Source organism: Cherax quadricarinatus, chromosome 93 (genome assembly GCF_038502225.1).
Source record: "Cherax quadricarinatus isolate ZL_2023a chromosome 93, ASM3850222v1, whole genome shotgun sequence".
NCBI lineage: Eukaryota > Metazoa > Arthropoda > Malacostraca > Decapoda > Parastacidae > Cherax > Cherax quadricarinatus.
Window position 1 is genome coordinate 779729 of NC_091384.1, and position 19823 is coordinate 799551.

A 19823-nucleotide genomic window follows, 5' to 3' on the forward strand; every position below is an offset into this window, starting at 1 on the left:
AAGATACCCAAGTGTTGCACATGTGTCTAATTTATCAATTTGAAGTAACTTCCGTGTATGATCGAAGATTGTAATTTAAGTGGTTCTCTTGTTAAAGTAGGTAGTACATAAACTAAGTGCAGTATACCACTTCATATTGCAAGGTATGAAATGAACTGCTGATACACCTTCCTCAGCCAAGGCGGCGTAGCAGGTCTGAGCAACAAATCCTGGGCTCTTATTGTTATATTTTATGGGAAGTCAAACCCACAAGGGTCATATTATAGCGCCTGGGGGAACGGGAAGCAATCAAGTTTGATCAGAGGAAGAACATGTTTAATTCCCCGGCTGAAAAGCGATACACCAGCATGAATTACCCTCAGTGGGGGATCCCTGGGTTATAGGTTAACAGGCGAGTTCAGCAGCAACCCCTGGACTGTAGGCCTATACATCCCAAGTTAATCAGCTGGTTGCTGCTCACTGTTCCAAATACTGCTGAGTTTCTTTCGAGTGATTTTTCATCCGCTTCATTTCTTATTTTTTGTGGTTTACGGGAAGCTGCTCGCAGCCTTATAGATACTATAATATTGTTATTTTAGCCACTCCAGTAATTTTTGTAAGAGCTAATTGTAAGAATATTAGGAACATATGCTTAGGCCTGACACGTAGTTCAGTAAGATGCCATAGGTGCTTTACGTAGGACTGACTTTCTCGACATCACTAGCTTATTGCAACAAGTGTTCTCCGATTTATTTGTCTCTGAAAGTTTAGTGATATTCAGCTTCATGCAGTTTTGCATTTTTATGATACTCTTTTCAACAGTAGAGGAAAGCTTTACATTCGGATGTGTCGAATGAATAAGAAGCACAGTGGAACTGTGTTGGGGGTGCAGTAGTCCTGGGTAGTGTAATAGTACAGTGAAGGAGTCTGTATACAAGTTGGATAGCAAGGTTAAGTCTTTCTTCTTCCATAAAATGACTTCGACGCTAACTTGCCAGACTGACCACATCAATGGTCAGGTTAGATTTTCCACCCATGGTCTCTGGGGCGTCCGTCTGCTTCTCGAGTTGTGAGTGGCGAAGTCCCCTACTACTAATGTAGTGCCACAGGCATTTGGTAGTACTCATGGAGAAGCCCTAAACCCGTAGGGGTCATCGTGCCTTGGGAAAGCTAATTAGGTTTGTTCCGAGGAAGGGGAGGATAGTTCCAATTAAGAACATACTACAGGAATAACACAGCAGTCCTGAGAGTCAATATTGAACACAGCCTTTTTTTTCCCCCTTCCTTCCCCTGAAGGATACTGACAGACGCTAACCTGAAAAAAATAGCAACGAAAATGTCTTCTAAAAAGCAGTGAGGGGTCTCATTCTTGGGGGAACCATTTGTCGATAAAATCTTAAATTTTATTATATTGTTAAAAGTTAATGAACCTGTCCTGGGTTACAGGAAATAGATTGTTTGAACTGTTAACTACTCTATGAAGAGATGCTGTAAGCCTTATAAACATGTCTTTCAGTAAGGCAAAGTTAGACAATTCTTATTCATATAAAAATGTAATTAATGATGTTACTTTATATCTAAAATAATTAAGGTATGTGGAGTAGGGTTTTCCTTGCTGAGGTTTACAACAAAACGTTAAATTTGGTTGTATAGCCACTTGTTAGAACTGCCAATGTACCTACGTGGTAAAACATGTATCAATGCATTTATAGCCTTGCCAACAAATGTATATGCATTCTAATGCACATGTATGTCCGTGCCAACGTATACATACGTGTGCCAGCATCTGCCACACTTCTCAGACCTTACGCAATCCATTGCCTTTATTTGCTCATTTAGGCTACATTAAATTAATAAGCGCCAAACGTGTAAGGGTTAGTCACCGAGTGGGAAATGGCACATGATCTAGTTTGATGCAAGTGAGCACACTTCAGACTCGGGATCAAAATCATCTTGAAAAGTGAAAAGACCTTACATATTCTGTCAAGGAAATTGAAGTTAAATTTTTCACAGCAGCACCCTTCAAGGGAAGTGCCTCGATGCTGGCGAGGATAGTTATCCAGGATCGAACCTGAATGTGCTCCCCATTCCCCAGGTGATATTAAGCCCTATGGGTTTAGCGCTTCCACTGATTTAGGCTAAGAGCTACTGTTATTGGTTGTGACTTGTTCAGCATTTGAATATTCACTGATGGTTTATGGGACAGCCGTCCCAGTGGCTAGGTCTCAAACTATATAAAACCGTCGGCTGCCATCTCTTGTGCAACATCAATTATAATCAAAAGAAAGCGCTAAACCACAAGGGTTATACAGCGCAGCAGGGCAGGGAAGGATGCAGGGGTAGTGGGTAGCAAGAGGGAGGGGGATGATTACTAGGTTATGAAGTGCAGCGGGACAGTGGATAGTGCAGGGATGGAGGTAGCTAGAGTGGAAAGGACTTAGTGCAAGACAGCTTGTGTAGCAAGTTGCTGTCAGCGAGTCTGGATTAAGGAAGGGTCCGTCAACAAGAAGGGAAAATAAAGAAAGGGCAGCAGAGCTGACACGACGTTGGAGGTAAATTTGCTTGTCGGGTCTGCAGTCCAACAGAATGTGGCTAAGGTACTGGAATTTGACAATTCTCAGAGGAACAAGACGCATTTCCACGAGATACCCGTGAGTAAGAGTGGCCGATGCGAAGACGGGAGAGTAGTCTCCCAACCTCTAAACTGATGGCAAGACCGTCAGACACCTATTCGGTTTGTGCAACATCAAGATTTGCATCTCTTCCTTAATCCTCAAGGAAGGTTCGAGGTCGGCGAGTGGGTCTGACTTATTTAAATTTATGCTGGCGAGGGGCTCTAGATCCAAGTATTTGTATTTTTACCCTCCTCTTGAAGCCAGTGCAATGATCTTCCATTACCCCAGGCGATAAAACATCGAAGGTAACTGGTTAAGAGCACAACCCTAGATATTTAACCTGCAGGGATCATACCTTCTCGGTCCGGCTTCCGTATCAACTGCTTGTCTACCAGGCAGTCCATAACCCAGCCGAGAGGTACTATGTTAGTTTGCCCTTTCAAACTACCTTCCAGCAATATTTTCTGATGCGTGCTGGTAATGAAAGGTCATTAAATTCATACGGTTAAAGGTAATTAGACTATCCAAGGAGAAAGTATTCAGATATTTTAGTACTTTCAACAGCAAGAGGAAAGCAACTTGCGGAACAGGAAAGTCATGGTTAACCAGTCCTAAGGATACCAAGCCAGGTTGCTTAAAAAATTGCCTTAGCAGTTGGAATAAGATTGCCTAGATTAATTCTTGACGCTGATCGTACATGAGTATTAATTTTGGTTGGTCCTAAATGTTCCTAACAAAATTGAAGATAACCCAAATCAATTCTAATGGAAGCCAACTCCATTCCCACTATTTCCTTAAACATCCAGGGATCAGTGGTGCTTGCCTGTTCCTCGACAGGTCTACTCTTCGAGTTGCATGTTCAACACCAGGTATTTCAGTGTAGACTTGTCCAAAATACTGCCACAAACCTCCACTCTTCACTATGATTTACATTTTTTTTTTTAAATTTGTGCACGCATTTGTTTTGCGAGCGATATACAGCACATTCGCCCGTGATGCTACAGCTACACAAAAAATCTAATGGGTCAATTTTGCCTGTAACACTGCTTGACCAAGTATGTTGCAGGTACTGCTAGACTGCATTTGAGATAATATATTACGTAGCCAGTAGTCTCGTTAGGAGCATATGGTACGAGTGTCTAGGAAGTACTGTTAACTGGAGAGTCCACTTTGAATGCTACATCAAGCAATAACCAAGTATAAACCTCTGTAGATGTGGCCCAAAATAAACTAGTTTTCTACAAGTGTCTCAAATACATACCTTTAGGATTATGTTTATGGAAGAATGCTAAACTGCAAGGATTATACAGCATGAGGAAATAAATACATACAAGGCCAAATTCGTTTAATCAAAAGTCCTTCACTGGCAACAAGGCACCTTCCAGGTCATCAGTCCCAGCCTAAATACAAAGGTATCAAACTAAGCACTTAACCCAAAAGGGCCATAGAGCTGCAGGATGGGATGTGCTAAGCTCAATGTTCAAAAGTGGGCAAGCAGTGGAGGTAGGAAAGGTAGTGCGAAGTGCTACTAAAGCATCGAAGACAATACTTTCAGGGCAATGAAGACAAATGCAAATTGTATCCAGGGACAGACAGGACATTATGACCAACAGAAAATGTAGGTGATAAGGAGTGGAAGAGCATGAAGTTACCTATAAAATTACCGAGGGAAAAGAAAAAAAGGTGGGTTGTTTTGTATGGGGTAGAAAAAAAAATGCATCAGCACAGTGGTGCCAATATTTTAATGGATGTGAACTAATTTTAAATGTTGCAACCAAGACACTGGAGGCAGTGATGCACAAGGCAAATAGGAGGTATGATGCTGAGAATTTGTAGTTGGGAGATCTCCAGTATTATCCAGGAGCTGTTTATCTTCTGAACATTTAGAAAAAATGGTGAAAAATTACCAAAGCTGTAAAGGTGGGGTATGGCTGTCCCATGAAATGTTTATCCTGGGAGTGCTAAACCCATAGGGATTATATAGCACCTGTAATGGGGACAGAAGGCAGACCTGATTCAGGAAACAACCACATACAATTACCTAGAGCGAGAGTCCCTCACCAGCATCAAGGAACCTCCCTATGAAATGTTGAAAGGGAGTGTACAAGAGAGGAGTCAAGTGGCTGTTGGAGAGCAACACTAGTAACATCAAGGGATTTAGGGAAACTAGTTTTTTGTCATCGCAGTTGTCTTAACTAGGGAGAATGGCTGGTGTTATAAATTTCATAACTGGTCTAAAGGTAATTAAGTATAATAAAGAGCTTGCTATAGTATGTATAAAAATGGGCCACCACTCACCTCCACAGGGGTGTATGCATGCCCAGTTAGATAACCTTGCACCTGGGTCTAAAATGTGTGAAGCTGCCTCCACATTCATAAAAGATTGTAGAGAAAATACTAGAATTTCATTTACTTATTTATTAAGTTACAGAGTTGAGTATTTCTTTATACATTCCTTTGCCAAACTGTAGTTCTCCAAGTCAAGCACCATTCACAGCACGAACTAGTTCCTATTAAAAAAGGAAATCTACAAATAATATAAACTCACCAGCATATAAAATTTCCAAACCATGCCACAGTCCATTAAAGGATGGTGGGCAACCTAGTTTGATCAAGGGACCACAACTAGATACCATGGTCTCAAAATTAATATTAACACTTTAAACACAAAATTAAGTTTTGTAAGTGTTACCAGGTCTTTAATAGCAAAAAAATTCTATGAAGTAGAAAATATTTCAAGCACACTTTTATATTAGCTCATTTCATTGTTAGAGAATGTGGAAAATCCTGGCTGTAACTACCAGAATTAGCTGAATTCTCATTTCATCTACCACTGTGAAAAGGCTGGAACAATATACTGTAGCAGCCGATCGTCAATGGTATATTTTGATTGGGACTAGTGGTGTGAACACTGCCATAAAGGAAATTCCTGCAACTCACCAGTCTTGTGACCCTCTATGTAAGCATGCCCATCATCGTCTGCAAGGTAATGATCTAGGCTATTATTCACAAAATGGGGAATAGTAAATTAGTAAAAAATGTGGCAGAATTTTTTTTTAAGAGCAAAAATCATGCAGTAAATATTTTCATAAGAAAATTATCAGACAGGCAGGAGAAATTTAATCACAAGGTTTCAGCAGAAAATTTGCGAACCTCTCCCATTATCATCATATTAAAATTAAGGCTTCCCATTAATATAAATTATGAATTACCATTCATTACACAGGAAATCCATCACAGCAAGTGAAGCAAATGGAAAGGAAAATATTCAACACAGTATACAGAAATTCTATACATTTTTTTCTATGGTACAAATAATTTTATAAAACTAATCAAAGCAGTTATTGGCTAAAAATGACTAGGGAAAAAAAAAAACACCATAAGGCTGTACACTAAATCTACCCATGCAACTGGAGGAAGGCAAGGGATGGGATAGTCAAACAATTTAATAATTAAGCCTGACAACCTTAAATTTAATAAAAAAATTTCATTTACTTATTCGGGCATCTCTGAAAATTTAGTCCTCCATCCACACGCAGGTAATGACCATGATACTGGCACAAGTCCTTACGAAGAGGAAAATCACCTAATAAAAAGAAAAAAAATACAAAAACTAAATATACAGAGGTGAATGCTGCTCAATATCACATTTCATCCAAATGATGGTATAGACAATGCCAAAAAATTATTTCATTGTAGACAACTTTCAACTTGTCCCATATAATCAAGTTAAGCACTAACCTGAAAGGGTCACAACGATATCTCCTTTGTATGCATCACCTACTGCAAGTTGCCTGAAAAAAATTATTATATCAGCTCCAGCCATTATAAGTAATTTAATTCCTAACCAAACATCTATCAGTGTCAACAAATATCACCAGATGTTTCTGTCTGAAGACCGTCGTGACAATTTCATCATTCCTTATATCTTATATATTCCAGTAAGGCAACTAAAAAAGTTGGAGTGTTTACCTTGGTAAGCTAACTGCACCTTGCCAATAGTGTGTAACCTGAAAGAATACTAATATTAATTTCTATTTTCACACAGTATTAATACAATTTATAACTAAATCAGCAGTTCCCAACAGCAGGAATTTGAAGTCCATAGGCAAGATATGACGAGGATTAAGAATCTGAAGGTCATGTATTTACAATCTACCTTGGATGCAGTATTTGGGCATAATTCCTTGTCTTTTAAAACTGTGCAAGATATTAGCTACCATCTGGCAAGTGCCATATCAACTACACTGCTGACATCTGGGGTACTTTGGTGGTACACAAAAGTCATCTAAAAGATAATCGTATTAGCCTGACAGCACAAAAGCTGCTAAATTGCTAATGTCTACATTTAACCCTTTGACTGTTGCAAGCCCCTTTCTGAAAGGGTCATTCTATGTAGATTTTTGTGGTGGTGGGGGGGGGGGGGTAAAAAATTCTTGCGGAATACGAGAATCTTTTCCCCGATGACAATGGCACCAAAAGTACAAAATTTGGTCGAAAACGCACAGAATTACGCTTTTGCGAAGTTAGCAGTCTCAGCGACATACGCATTGGCGATTTCACCGAGCCCTGTTTTTGGCCAATTCCATTGTTCCAATTGACCAAACTCCTAGCTATTTCTTTAGAATTCCATTTTTTCTATCAGTCGAGTACAAGAAACCGCCCATTTACAGATTTGAACTGCCAAATAAAGTGGTCAGAAATTGGCAATTTGCCCGATTTCATGCAATTTAAAAAAAGATGCCAATTTCAAAATAGGGTCCAGAATAAACAATGCAGACATTCTTGGCACTTAAATAACATCCTCTGTTCATTAGTCACATCTCTAGGCCCTTCTTATATTACTATTGCTTTCTATTTTGATTTTTATTCATACAAAAAATACAAAATTTACTGTTATGCAGACTACTGCATTATTGTAAAAATAGTATAAATAATATCAGTGCACTAGTGAAAGAATATCAGACTCCCCAGTTGACATGTGGTGTGATTTGCTTACTCCTGAACATTGGTAAAAATTTAACATTTCCGCTACTTTGAGCTCAATTTCAAGATAGTTTTCATCGTGAAACTAATCAAAATAGTCTATTTCTATAATATGTTTTCCATTTTATCACGCGAGACCATGAAAACAAGAATATAACAAATTCTACATGAAAATACACCTCGAAGTTGGCATTAAAAAAATCCTTTTCATTATGCACTGTGTGCTGCAGGATTTCTTTTATGTGGTGCACACAGACCCATTCTCTCACATGTGGGCCTACCAGGTTTCTCCTGCTCTATTTGAAGCCACTAAATTTGAGTATAAATACATCTGAAACAGTGGCATGCAAGACATGTACGACAAAAACAGTCAAAGGGTTAATAGTCCAAAAAATGCCCAGGCACTAAAGCAACATTTCAGTTTATTAAATCACATCCTCTGGCATATCCTACATTACACTTTCCCTACATTTTGAAAATTCACAAATGGAAGATTTACCTTATTTCAAGGATAAAAAGAATGAAGGATCATGGTTTACGACTAATTGGATATAGTGGGGAAGCCTTACCCATCCTCAGGAAAAATAAGTTATGAAGTTTCACACTTTGGGCAACAGCACCTTTCTGAAGAGTTGCTTTGCAGGAGTCGAATACTTTTTTAAAAGGAAAGCTTTAAGTGTGAATGGCCTGAAGCAATGTTTAAGAGCAGGCCTTCAAATGTACACCTATAAAATAGTCAATCATACCTGATCAGTGACAAAGGTTAAGGGAGCGCTAGGGCAATTTTCCGCGCACGCTCAACCAAAAATCGAAATTTATTTATATATACCGAAAAATAGCTTAACTCTTTGGCAACACAATGTTACAAGAATCAATGTTCTAAGACGTTTCTACAAGAAATTATAGTCATTTATATCAGGTATGGTAACGGCGATGTAGGTAACGCGTCTGTTCTCGACCCATGTATTTTTTGGAATTTTTTCCTTGTTTTTTTATTGCTTTTTCTTTGCATTATTCTTTCTAATATAATAATTGATTATTTGGCATCATATAAGAGTAGGTGGAGCTTATCAGTAGAGTGCCAGCCAATCGGGAGCCATCTGAGAACACTCGGCAGTACTCCCCTCCAGATGGTGCCAGGTGAAATCACTTCATTATTACGTTTATATCAGCTTATGTATCAACTATACGGCTTATTTGCCTATCAGAATTGATATAATAAACACTATAAATAACAAACATGTTATATACTCTAGACTGAATAAAATAGGCCATAATATAGCGAGAGTCCACCAGCAATATTTCGATATAAATGTGTTACTCCTCGTCTCCTTGTTCTATTGTTTGGTATGAGAGTGATAAAAAACGGTATTTTGAAGAGGATAACTGCACTAGAACATCAGTTTACTAAGAAATACACTAAAAAAAAAAAAAAAAAAAAAAAAAAAAACGATTTCCGCGCAAAAAAAATTTTTGAGACGGTAGGCCTGCCGGCGTTCTAGGCCTATATCTCGGAAGTAACTTTTTCACATATTTCGCTAATGTACACCATTATTAATTATTGTATTGAAATGATTTTCACTGACAATATAAAACAAAATGTTTGAAAATGCGAGGATTCTTTTTTTGGAATATATCAAATATTTTTTATTTTGTGGGAGGTAAAAGGCAGATATTTTGGTGAATGCCAAAAAGTCTATCAAAAGTATTTTTTTTCCCCCATGATAACAAGATATATTAGAAGAAACATGTGCCACCCAAATTAGTGTCAGATGTATTCTAACGGTTGGGACTGTCGGAAGTGCCATTTTGTCATACCTTGCTGCCATATATGAAAAGTCATTAAATATTTTTTTCTCTGTTGTTTGTTGGCCAATCATACTGAAACTGTCACATTCTTCTACATATGAACCTCTAAATGTACACCAAAAATAAAAATTGGTTGAAAAATAAAAGAGTTGGCCGAAATTGGAACTTTCACCCTTAATATGCAGGTGGAATAAAATTGCAAAGCGAGTAAAACTCAAGATGCAATGCGTGTTAATGTTGCAGTAAATCTGTAGTTAAAGAAGTGGGTGGATGTAAGAGGGATAAATTAGAAGGCTGGAATAGTAAAGGGTCTTAAATGAACTAAGTATTGGACAAACATTATCACTTAAGAACAGGTCTGCATTAGAAGAAAAAAGGGGGAGTATACACCATGAAGTAGTTACAAGCAGAACTGCACAAACCAAATGGATTTAGGAAAGGGGCATAAGTGGTCACATTAAAACATGCAACCAATACTATGTAAGGGTTTGGAGAAAGTTGGTGCATCTACAACAGACCTGAAGGTGCAAGACAATGTATAAATTATGTGGTTGGTATTGCAAATGAATGTACCTGGAAATTTTTTTTGCAGAGCAGTTGTGTACACAAGCTCTAGTTCTGATCAGCAATACTTAAAGAAAAGTTTGATGTTGGTAGGTAAATTATTTTTCTAAGTTGCTAGTTATAAAGGTAATGGGTAAAAAGTAAAGCTTGGAGAAATTATATAAATGGGAACTCAATATTTGTTTAGGACTGAATAGTGCCAAAAGTAATATTTAGAAATATTAGTTTTACAATTAAACTAATATTGTGTGTCACAGTAACACTAGTTACTTGTGAATGTTTTCTTCCCCAACTGGCTGACCAAAATTAGTAAATAAATTTGGTAGATGAACCCAAGGGGATTTTTTTATAGCTTGAAGTTTATGTAAATAGTGATATTTACATTTTGCAATTTAGTGATGCTGGGATCCTATTTGACCCACCAGTTGGACATGTATTGGAGGTGTGATACAATTTGTTTACTTGAAAAAATCAGCAAAAATAAAATTTCTGGTACTGAGATCAATTTCAAAGCTATATTTGGCCCTAAAACATCTCTAATATTGAATCAAATCAATACAATCATACAAAAATACACCAAAAAAGTGGTAGTTTTAAACCAAAAACACTACTGCAGTTCTTCCTTATGCATGGCATGCTGCAGGATTTTTTTTATATTGGCCACTTTTCCCACAAAATTCTCATATCTAGGCCCAAATTTACTACTGTTTAAATGAGTGAGCCGTGCTTGTCACATTACTACAGCAGTCAGTGAAAGGGTTAATACAAGAGAAATTATGAAATGGAATAACTAAATTAAAAAAAAAAAATCACTAGTATTTACTCCAATCTTTCCCACATGTTAATTTACCTCAAACCAGCTGTATCTGGAGGCAGTTTTTGAAATTTAGTAATTTACACAGGGGTTACTAGCTCCTTGCTGTCTGGATTTTAGTTCCCTCTAATGATACTTGTGGCTTTCGAAGGACGAATTCCATTCCACTTACCCATCCCATAAAATTACAAGTTATCATATTTAATTCCTTATTTTTTGGCAATCTTTAATGATACCTTCACTGAGTGGACATGTACTACTATTAGTAACAAGAATATATGTTGAGGAATAGTGCTGGGGATATAGAATTTAGTTTTCTAATACCACTTTCAGATTTGTCTTGATAAGCAATGGTTTGAAGTATTAACAGATTAAAGTTTAAGGCATGAATGATAGTAAACCCTTGACCATAATGAACACCAAAAGATAACTCACGTGTATCCTGTGATGGAAACCGCCATACGTATGCTGTTTGCTACCGTGTAGTTAGCAAGTCACTACTAAGCAGCTATTTTTGTTCCTAAAGAAAATAACGTTATGTATAAAAAAATTTGTTCAGATACAATTCCTATAAAAATGTACAAGTTATGTGAAAAGTTGAAAGATGTAACCAATATTGAAAAAATATCTACCCTGGGTTAAATATGATATTGCTAGAAATCATATGCAAGCACATTGGGAGTGTCAGGGTACAGATTCAACAGCCTTCCAACACAGTTTACAGGCCATTTTGCTTTTGTATTGCTCTCCCACACCAGTGGGTAGCAGTATCGAGATCTTTGAAATGATAGCTATGTCAAATTATTCAGAGGTTCTGTTACAGAAAGTTAACAGGTTGCAACAGAAGTTCAGATATGAATCTTTAGGTCTTGAATACAGTGAAAATATAAACTGAATTAGCTAGGACATTAATGTCTTATTGCAAAATACACAATCTTATTACATGTAATTTTGTTTGACAGCATCTAGAAAAACATGGCTGTACTCGCCAGAATTTGCTGGACTCTCATTTCCTCTACCATTGTGCGAAGGCTGAAACAAAAGACTGTAGCAGCACTTTATCAATGGCATACTTCAATGGGATTCCTCAAAACTAATTTGTTAGGCATGAATAAGAACTGGGGTCCTACTCCATACAATTGGAAGAAAATAGAGAAATTTTCTACAAATTTTGAACACTAATCTTAGAACAAGAATTAAAACAGGCAATGTCAATACTCTTGCTATAAAGGAAATTACTACAACTCGCCAGTAACGTGACTTGGGTATGCCTGCCCATGGTGTACGAAACAATTTTGTGGCAGACGAATTTACAAATTCTACAAGCAATGTATTCTCAACATCTTCAACCAGGCAAGAGAAATGTAATGAAGGTTTCAGCAAAAATTTTTGCAAACTTCCATTAGGATTGAGTGAATGATCAAGTTTTTTTTTTTGGGTCACCCTGCCTCAGTGGGGAACGGTCCCCCCCCCCCCCAAACAAGTCGGCCGTCTCCCACCGAGGCAGGGTGACCCAAAGAGTAAGAAAATCCCCAAAAAGAAAATACTTTCATCATTCAACACTTTCACCTCACTCAATCACTGTTTTTGCAGAGGCGCCCAGAATACAACAGTTTAGAAGTATATACGTATAAAAATACATATACGTGTATGCACCTGGAGGAGAGAGAGAGATTTTGGGAAATGTTGAGTGAATGCGTGGGGAGTTTTGAATCAAGTGTGAGTAATGGTGGTTGGGGATTTCAATGCTAAAGTGGGTAAAAATGTTATGGAGGTAGTAGTAGGTAAATTTGGGGTGCCAGGGGTTAATGTAAATGGGGAGCCTTTAATTGAGCTATGTGTAGAAAGAGATTTGGTAATACATATTTTATGAAAAGAGGATAAATAAACATACAAGGTATGATGTAGCACATAATGAAAGTAGTTTGTTAGATTATGTATTGGTGGATAAAAGGTTGATGGGTAGGCTCCAGGATGTACATGTTTATAGAGGGGCAACTGATATCGGATCATTATTTAGTTGTAGCTACAGTTAGAGTAAGAGGTAGATGGGAAAAGAGGAAGGTGGCAACAGCAAGTAAGAGGGAGGTGAAAGTGTATAAACTAAGGGAGGAGGAAGTTCGGGCGAGATATAAGCAACTATTGGCAGAAAGGTGGGCTAGTGCAAAGATGAGTAGTTGGGGGGTTGAAGAGGGTTGGAATAGTTTTAAAAATGCAGTTCTAGAATGTGGGGCAGAAGTTTGTGGTTATAGGAGGGTGGGGGCAGGAGGAAAGAGGAGCGATTGGTGGTAAAGGGTGTGATAAAAGAGAGTTAGCTTATGAGAGGTTTTTACAAAGCAGAAGTGTTATAAGAAAAGCAGAGTATATGGAGAGTAAAAGAAAAGTAAAGAGTGGCAACAGTGCAAAATGAGAGCAGATAATAGTGGGAGAGGCACTGTCAAGAAATTTTAATGAAAATTAGAAAAATTTTTGGAGCGAGTTAATCAAGTTAAGAAAGCCTAGGGAAAGTATGGATTTGTCAGTTAAAAACAGTAGGGGAGTTAGTAGATGGGGAGAGGGAGGTATTAGGTAGATGGCGAGAATATTTTGAGGAACTTAAATGTTGAGGAAGAAAGGGAGGTGGTAATTTCATGCACTGGCCAGGGAGGTATACCATCTTTTAGGAGTGAAGAAGAGCAGAATGTAAGTGTAGGGGAGGTATGCGAGGCATTACGTAGAATGAAAAGGGGTAAAGCAGCTGGAACTGATGGGATCATGACAAATGTTAAAAGCAGAGAGGGGGGGGGGGGGGTACAGTGTTGAGTGGTTGGTACTTTTGTTTAATAAATGTATGAAAGAGGGGAAGGTACCTAGGGATTGGCAGAGAGCAGTTGTGTATCTTTATACATATATGCTTCTAAGCTGTTGTATTCTGAGCACCTCTGCAAAAGCAGTGATAATATGTGAGTGGGGTGAAAGTGTTGAATGATGAAAGTATTTTCTTTTTGGGGATTTTATTTTTTTTGGTCACCCTGCCTCGGTGGGAGACTACCGACTTGTTGGGGGGGGGGGGGGAGACAAGAGATTGTAAAAATTATAGAGGAACAAGTTTACAGAGTATACCAGGAAAAGTGTACAGTAGGGTTATAATTGAAAGAATTAAGAGGCAAGACAGAATGTAGGATGGGGGATGAGCAGAGAGGCTTCAGAGTGGGTAGGGGATGTGTAGATCAAGTGTTTACATTGAAGCATACATGTGAACAGTATTTAGATAAAAGTAGGGAAGTTTTTATTGCATTTATGGATTTAGAAAAGGCATATGATAGAGTGGATAGAGGAGCAATGTGGCAGATGTTGCAAGTATATGGAATAGGTGGTAAGTTACTAAATGCTGTAAAGAGTTTTTGAGGATAGCGAGGCTCAGGTTAGGGTGTGTAAAAGAGAGGGAGACTACTTCCTGGTAAAAGTAGGTCTTAGACAGGGATGTGTAATGTCACCATGGTTGTTTAATATATTTATAGATGGGGTTGTAAAAGAAGTAAATGCTAGGGTGTTCGGGAGAGGGGTGGGACTAAATTATGGGAAATCAAATTCAAAATGGGAATTGACACAGTTACTTTTTGCTGATGATACTGTGCTTATGGGAGATTCTAAAGAAAAATTGCAAAGGTTAGTGAATGAGTTTGGGAGCGTGTGTAAAGGTAGAAAGTTGAAGGTGAACATAGAAAAGAGTAAGGTGATGAGGGTATCAAATGATTTAGATAAAGAAAAATTGGGTATCAAATTGGGGAGGAGTAGTATGGAAGAAGTGAATGTTTTCAGATACTTGGGAGTCGACATGTAGGCGGATGGATTTATGAAGGATGAGGTTAATCATAGAATTGATGAGGGAAAAAAGGCGAGTGGTGCATTGTGGTATATGTGGAGTCAAAAAATGTTATCTATGGAGGCAAAGAAGGGAATTATGAAAGTACAGTAGTACAAACACTTATGGATGTGAAGCTTGGGTGGTAAATGCAGCAGCGAGGAGACGGTTGGAGGCAGTAGAGATGTCCTGTCTAAGGGCAATGTGTGGTGTAAATATTATGCAGAAAATTCGGAGTGTGGAAATCAGGAAAAAGGTGTGGAGTTAATAAAAGTATTAGTCAGGGCAGAAGAGGGGTTGAGGTGGTTTGGTCATTTAGAGAATGGATCAAAGTAGAACGACACGGAAAGCATATAAATCTATAGGGGAAGGAAGGCGGTGTAGGGGTCGTCCTGGAAAGGGTTGGAGAGAGGGGGGGGGGGGTAAAGGAGGTTTTGTGGGCGAGGGGCTTGGACTTACAGCAAGCGTGCGCGAGTGTGTTAGATAGGAGTGAATGGCAACGAATGGTACTTGGGACCTGACGATCTGTTGGAGCGAAAGCAGGGTAATAATTAGTGAAGGGATTCAGGGAAACCGGTTATTTCCATATAGTCGGACTCGAGTTCTGGAAATGGGAAGTACAATGCCTGCACTTTAAGGAAGCATGTGGGCAATTTTCCGCGCGCGCTCAACCAAAAATCGAAAAATTATGGAAATTGAGTTATATATACCAAAAAATAGCTTAACTCTTTGGCAACACAATGGTACAAGAATCAATGTTCTGAGACGTTTCTACAAGAAATTATAGTCATTTATATCAGGTATGGTAACGACGATGTAGGTAGCGCGTCTGTTCTCAACCCAAGTATTTTTTGGAATTTTTTCTTTATTTTTTATTGCTTTTTCTTTGCATTATTCTTTCTAATATAATAATTGATTATTTGGCATCATATAAGAGTAGGTGGAGCTTATCAGTAGAGTGCCAGCCAATCGGGAGCCATCTGAGAACACTCGGCAGTACTCCCCCTCCAGATGGTGCCAGGTGAAATCACTTCATTATTACGTTTATATCAGCTTATATATCAACTATACGGCTTATTTATCTATCAGAATTGATCTAATATGATATAATAAACACTATAAATAACAAACATGTTATATACTCTAGACTGAATAAAATAGGCCATAATATAGCGATAGTCCACCAGCAATATTTCGATATAAATGAGTTACTCCTGGTCTCCTTGTTCTATTGTTTGGTATGTGAGTGATAGAAAACGGTGTTTTGAAGAGGATAACTGCACTAGAACATCAGTTTACTAAGAAATACACCAAAAAAAACCCGATTTCCGCGCAAAAAAAAATTTTTTTGAGACGGTAGGCCTGCCGACGTTTTCTAGGCCTATATCTCTGAAGTAACTTTCACTTATTTCGCTAAAGTACACCATTATTAATGATTGTATTGAAATGATTTTCACTGACAATATAAAACAAAGTGTGTTTGAAAATCTGATGTTTCTTTTTTTGGAATATATCAAATATTTTTGATTTTGTGGGAGGTAAAAGGCAGATATTTTGGTGAATGCAAAAAAGTCTATCAAATGTATTTTTTTTTTTCCATGATAATAAGATATATTAGATGAAACATGTGCATCCAAAATTAGTGTCAGATGTATTCTAACGGTTGGGATTGTCGGAAGTGCCACTCGAAGTGCCATTTTGTCATACTTTGCTGCCATATATGAAGTCACTGAAATATTTTTTTTCTCTGTTGTTTGTTGGCCAATCATACTGAAACTGTCACATTCTTCTACATATGAACCTCTAAATGTACACCAAAAATAAAAAAAATTGGTTGAAAAATAAAAAAGTTGGCCAAATTCAGGGACTCTACCCTTAAAGGAGTTTGGGATATTGGCAGTTTGGAGGGATATGTTGTCTATCTTTATACATATATGCTTCTAAACTGTTGTATTCTGAGCACATCTGCAAAAGCAGTGATAATGTGTGAGTGTGGTGAAAGTGTTGAATGATGATGAAAGTAGTTTCTTTTTGGGGATTTTTTCTTTTTTGGGTCACCCTGCCTCGGTGGGAGACAGCAGACTTGAAAAAAAATTATATACACATACATACATACATATTGGCAGTTTGGAGGGATATGTTGTGTATCTTTATATGTGTATGCTTCTAGACTGTTGTATTCTGAGCACCTCTGCAAAAACAGTGATAATGTGCGAGTGTGGTGAAAGTGTTGAATGATGAAAGTATTTTCTTTTTGGGGATTTTCTTTCTTTTTTGGGTCACCCTGCCTCGGTGGGAGACGGCCGACTTGTTGAAAAAAAAAAAAAAAAAACACACACAAACACACCTACCATCTGACTTAAGACCTGTTCGACATGCGTCCACTTGACTTACGAACGTATGTTTTAATTAAAAAAAGCATTGTAAATATGCATAGGATAAGCTGTAGCACTTTCTACTCCTAGGCTGGTGGCCTAGGAGTAGAAAGCATTGTTGGCAGCAAATTCTTACTACCTAAATTTTGACTAAAGGTCTGTCATTTTAAAATTCAACTAAATCAAATTTCATACTATTCAAATTCATGCCAAACAAGGCTTTGCTGTATATACATTACCTACCGCACATCAGGGCACTCCTGAAAAAATAAAATTCTATCAGCTAGAGCATAATTAGTAATTTAAAGCCTAACTAAACATTATCAGTGTCAACAAGTATCACCAGATATTTGTCTGAAGACCGTCGTGACAATTTCATCATGCCGCTTATATACTTTAGCTAAGGTAAACACTTTTTAAAACCACCTTATCAATGGGGTGATACTGACAAAAACCAGTATGCAAGTGTCTATTCTTTTCAAGTATTAATACAAATTTTTACTAAACCAGTGGTTATCAACAGGGCCCACTTGAATTCCCCAGGGAAGGAATTTCAAGGATTGTGGATTTAGGGAAGCCTGAGATGACTGAGGGAGGAATGCAATTTGGGACCTTGCAAAGTGCAGTGAACTAAACTTGCACATGAGAACCTATTTATAATTAAAGTCAAACTTGCCACAATGTTACAAAATACTTGCAAGCTTACAAATTTATCTGGCACCATTATGCACACTCCATAGTAAGAAACAACCAGACTGCTTGCACGATAGTGCACAAGTTGTCAAGTAATGTACTTTTACACTTTACTAGCACAAACAATCCAATAGCTGTTCCAGCACCAGCTTCCCTACCAGCAGATGGTGTAAAAGCAGCATATTAATTCTGCTGTTGCTGACTACTGATCTTTATTTGCAAACTTAAAATGCAATCTTCCACCTTTGGTTTATTTTCAAAATTTCCCACAAAAAATTTCTGGGTATCACAGTTAAGGGATTAATGGTGAAGTGGATGTTTCCATTTCCACTTGGTATCCAAGGAAAATATAAAATGCTATTCTACAAATATTTACTATAACCTGTCACATACATACCTGACATTGCCATAGTTCTCAATCATCCAAGGGCAGGCACAGGCAGGTATCATCCTGTCCAAGGGTACACATCATAAGTACCAGTAAATAGGAAAGTTATCTAGTAATGTTTAAAACTTTTCATTAATTTTATATGAACTTCATTTTTCAGCATCAGAGTAGGTAAGGGAATAATCATTTATATTACTATCTGTCTACCATCAACATATAACCAGAAACATACAAATTCACATGTTGTTACTTATGTTTGGCTCAAAAGTACACAAAAACAGCACAACTATGCAATAAAAGAGCTATCTTATCTTTACCTTTCACTTTGCATCAAATGGAGGGTTCCAACTGAAGAGACGTATCCTTTGTAATCTGTCTGAAGGAAGTACGTGTTACGATTCAAACCACAACTATGGGGCAGGAGGGTGGACATAAAAAGCTTCAGCTTACCTACTATCTTCAAAAAAGCTTTCAGAGACTCTAGTCTGACTTATTGGGCATATTTCATCATGTAAGAGCAAAAATTGCTGACCAATTATACCTATTAAACAAATACTTAAACATACCTAGACAACTGAAGTTTTCCCCATAAATCTGTTAAAGGGAAAAATAATAATTAAAAATTACAACTCATAATTTACATTAGTAATTAAGTTTTTAACACATTGGTGTCTCCCACTGCAGCAGCATAACCCAAAATGCTAAACACTTTCACTATCATTCACACAATCTTTGCAGAGGCTCAGATATGTCACTCCAAACAGCCAATATCCCAAACCCCTCCTCTAACCCATAAACGGTCCAAACGTATATATACGTTATCTACCATAGTGCCCAAATTATTTTAATATGGCACACAGTGAGTGCGCACACCCATTCTCTCATGTCTAAGCGACTCAGGCTTATCATGGCAATGTTAAATGTATGACATAAAACGTATACATACATTTGGGGCACTAGCGGTAAAAACGTATAAATACGTTTGGACCATTTACGGGTTAAAGTGCAGGCATTGTGCTTCCCACCTCCAGCTACCTATGAATTCTCTGCATATTTACACTCATGCTTCACACCCACAGAAGCATTGGTACCACTATACTCTAGTACATTCCTTTATTTGCCTATGGGGAATTTTTTTTTGTCTTCAGATACCTCAATGAATCTCCCACCTTTTTTCCTTCACCAATTCTATACCTTACCTTGTCCTTCATAAGCTCATCTGCTGACAAGTATAGTCCCAAATATTTGAACACTCGCTTCCATACAACATCCAAATTTTTCTTTACCTAACTCGCTTTACTCTTATCTATGTTCCTTTTCAACTTTCTTCCTTTACACATTAACATGTATATACATCACCATACTTCTGCATCTGCACATTACCAAAGTTTAAAATCTTTAAAGTGCATGCACAAGCAAATGTACAATCAAATGTCAGATTGGCAACATCAGAAGTTTACTGCAAATTTTCTCTATCAATATAACATACCAACAAGCCTGTAAGCACACTGGCCTATTTTGTACCACAAATTTTGAGCTCGCTTGTTCCTGGTAAAGCAAGCTAAAGCAAAATGTGACTATTCTCCCAATTCATAGAAGATATGACCATACCAATTAATGGACATACCATGGAAATATTGGTTAGCAAATACACAAACAGTGAAACCTGAATTTGTACTGCAACAGATAGTGGGAAGAGTACTTACCTATGATTTTGGAAGCCATGGCCCAAGAGCTGTACCTGAAAGCACTTCAC

At 37.7% G+C, this 19823-nt stretch overlaps 1 long non-coding RNA gene across 9 annotated transcripts in view; it reads right to left on the bottom strand.

Moving 5' to 3' along the window:
• Positions 1 to 4997: 4997 nt before the first annotated feature.
• The window catches only part of LOC128703414 (uncharacterized), a 36346-nt gene continuing 21520 nt past the window's right edge, over positions 4998 to 19823 (bottom strand). Inside the window, exons 5-15 of one of the 9 annotated variants that reach the window (XR_011394636.1) lie at positions 19774 to 19808; positions 18634 to 18661; positions 18385 to 18443; positions 18077 to 18130; positions 17230 to 17246; positions 11203 to 11287; positions 6567 to 6604; positions 6336 to 6388; positions 6090 to 6180; positions 5535 to 5573; positions 4998 to 5104 (exon numbers count right to left, since the gene is read on the bottom strand). This is a non-coding gene — a long non-coding RNA (uncharacterized lncRNA). Of the gene's footprint in view, positions 5105 to 5126; positions 5574 to 6089; positions 6181 to 6335; positions 6389 to 6566; positions 6605 to 11202; positions 11288 to 17225; positions 17247 to 18076; positions 18131 to 18384; positions 18444 to 18633; positions 18662 to 19773; positions 19809 to 19823 lie in introns of those variants that run through there. The other 8 variants (XR_011394638.1, XR_011394637.1, XR_011394642.1 and 5 more) reach the window with 8 other exon arrangements.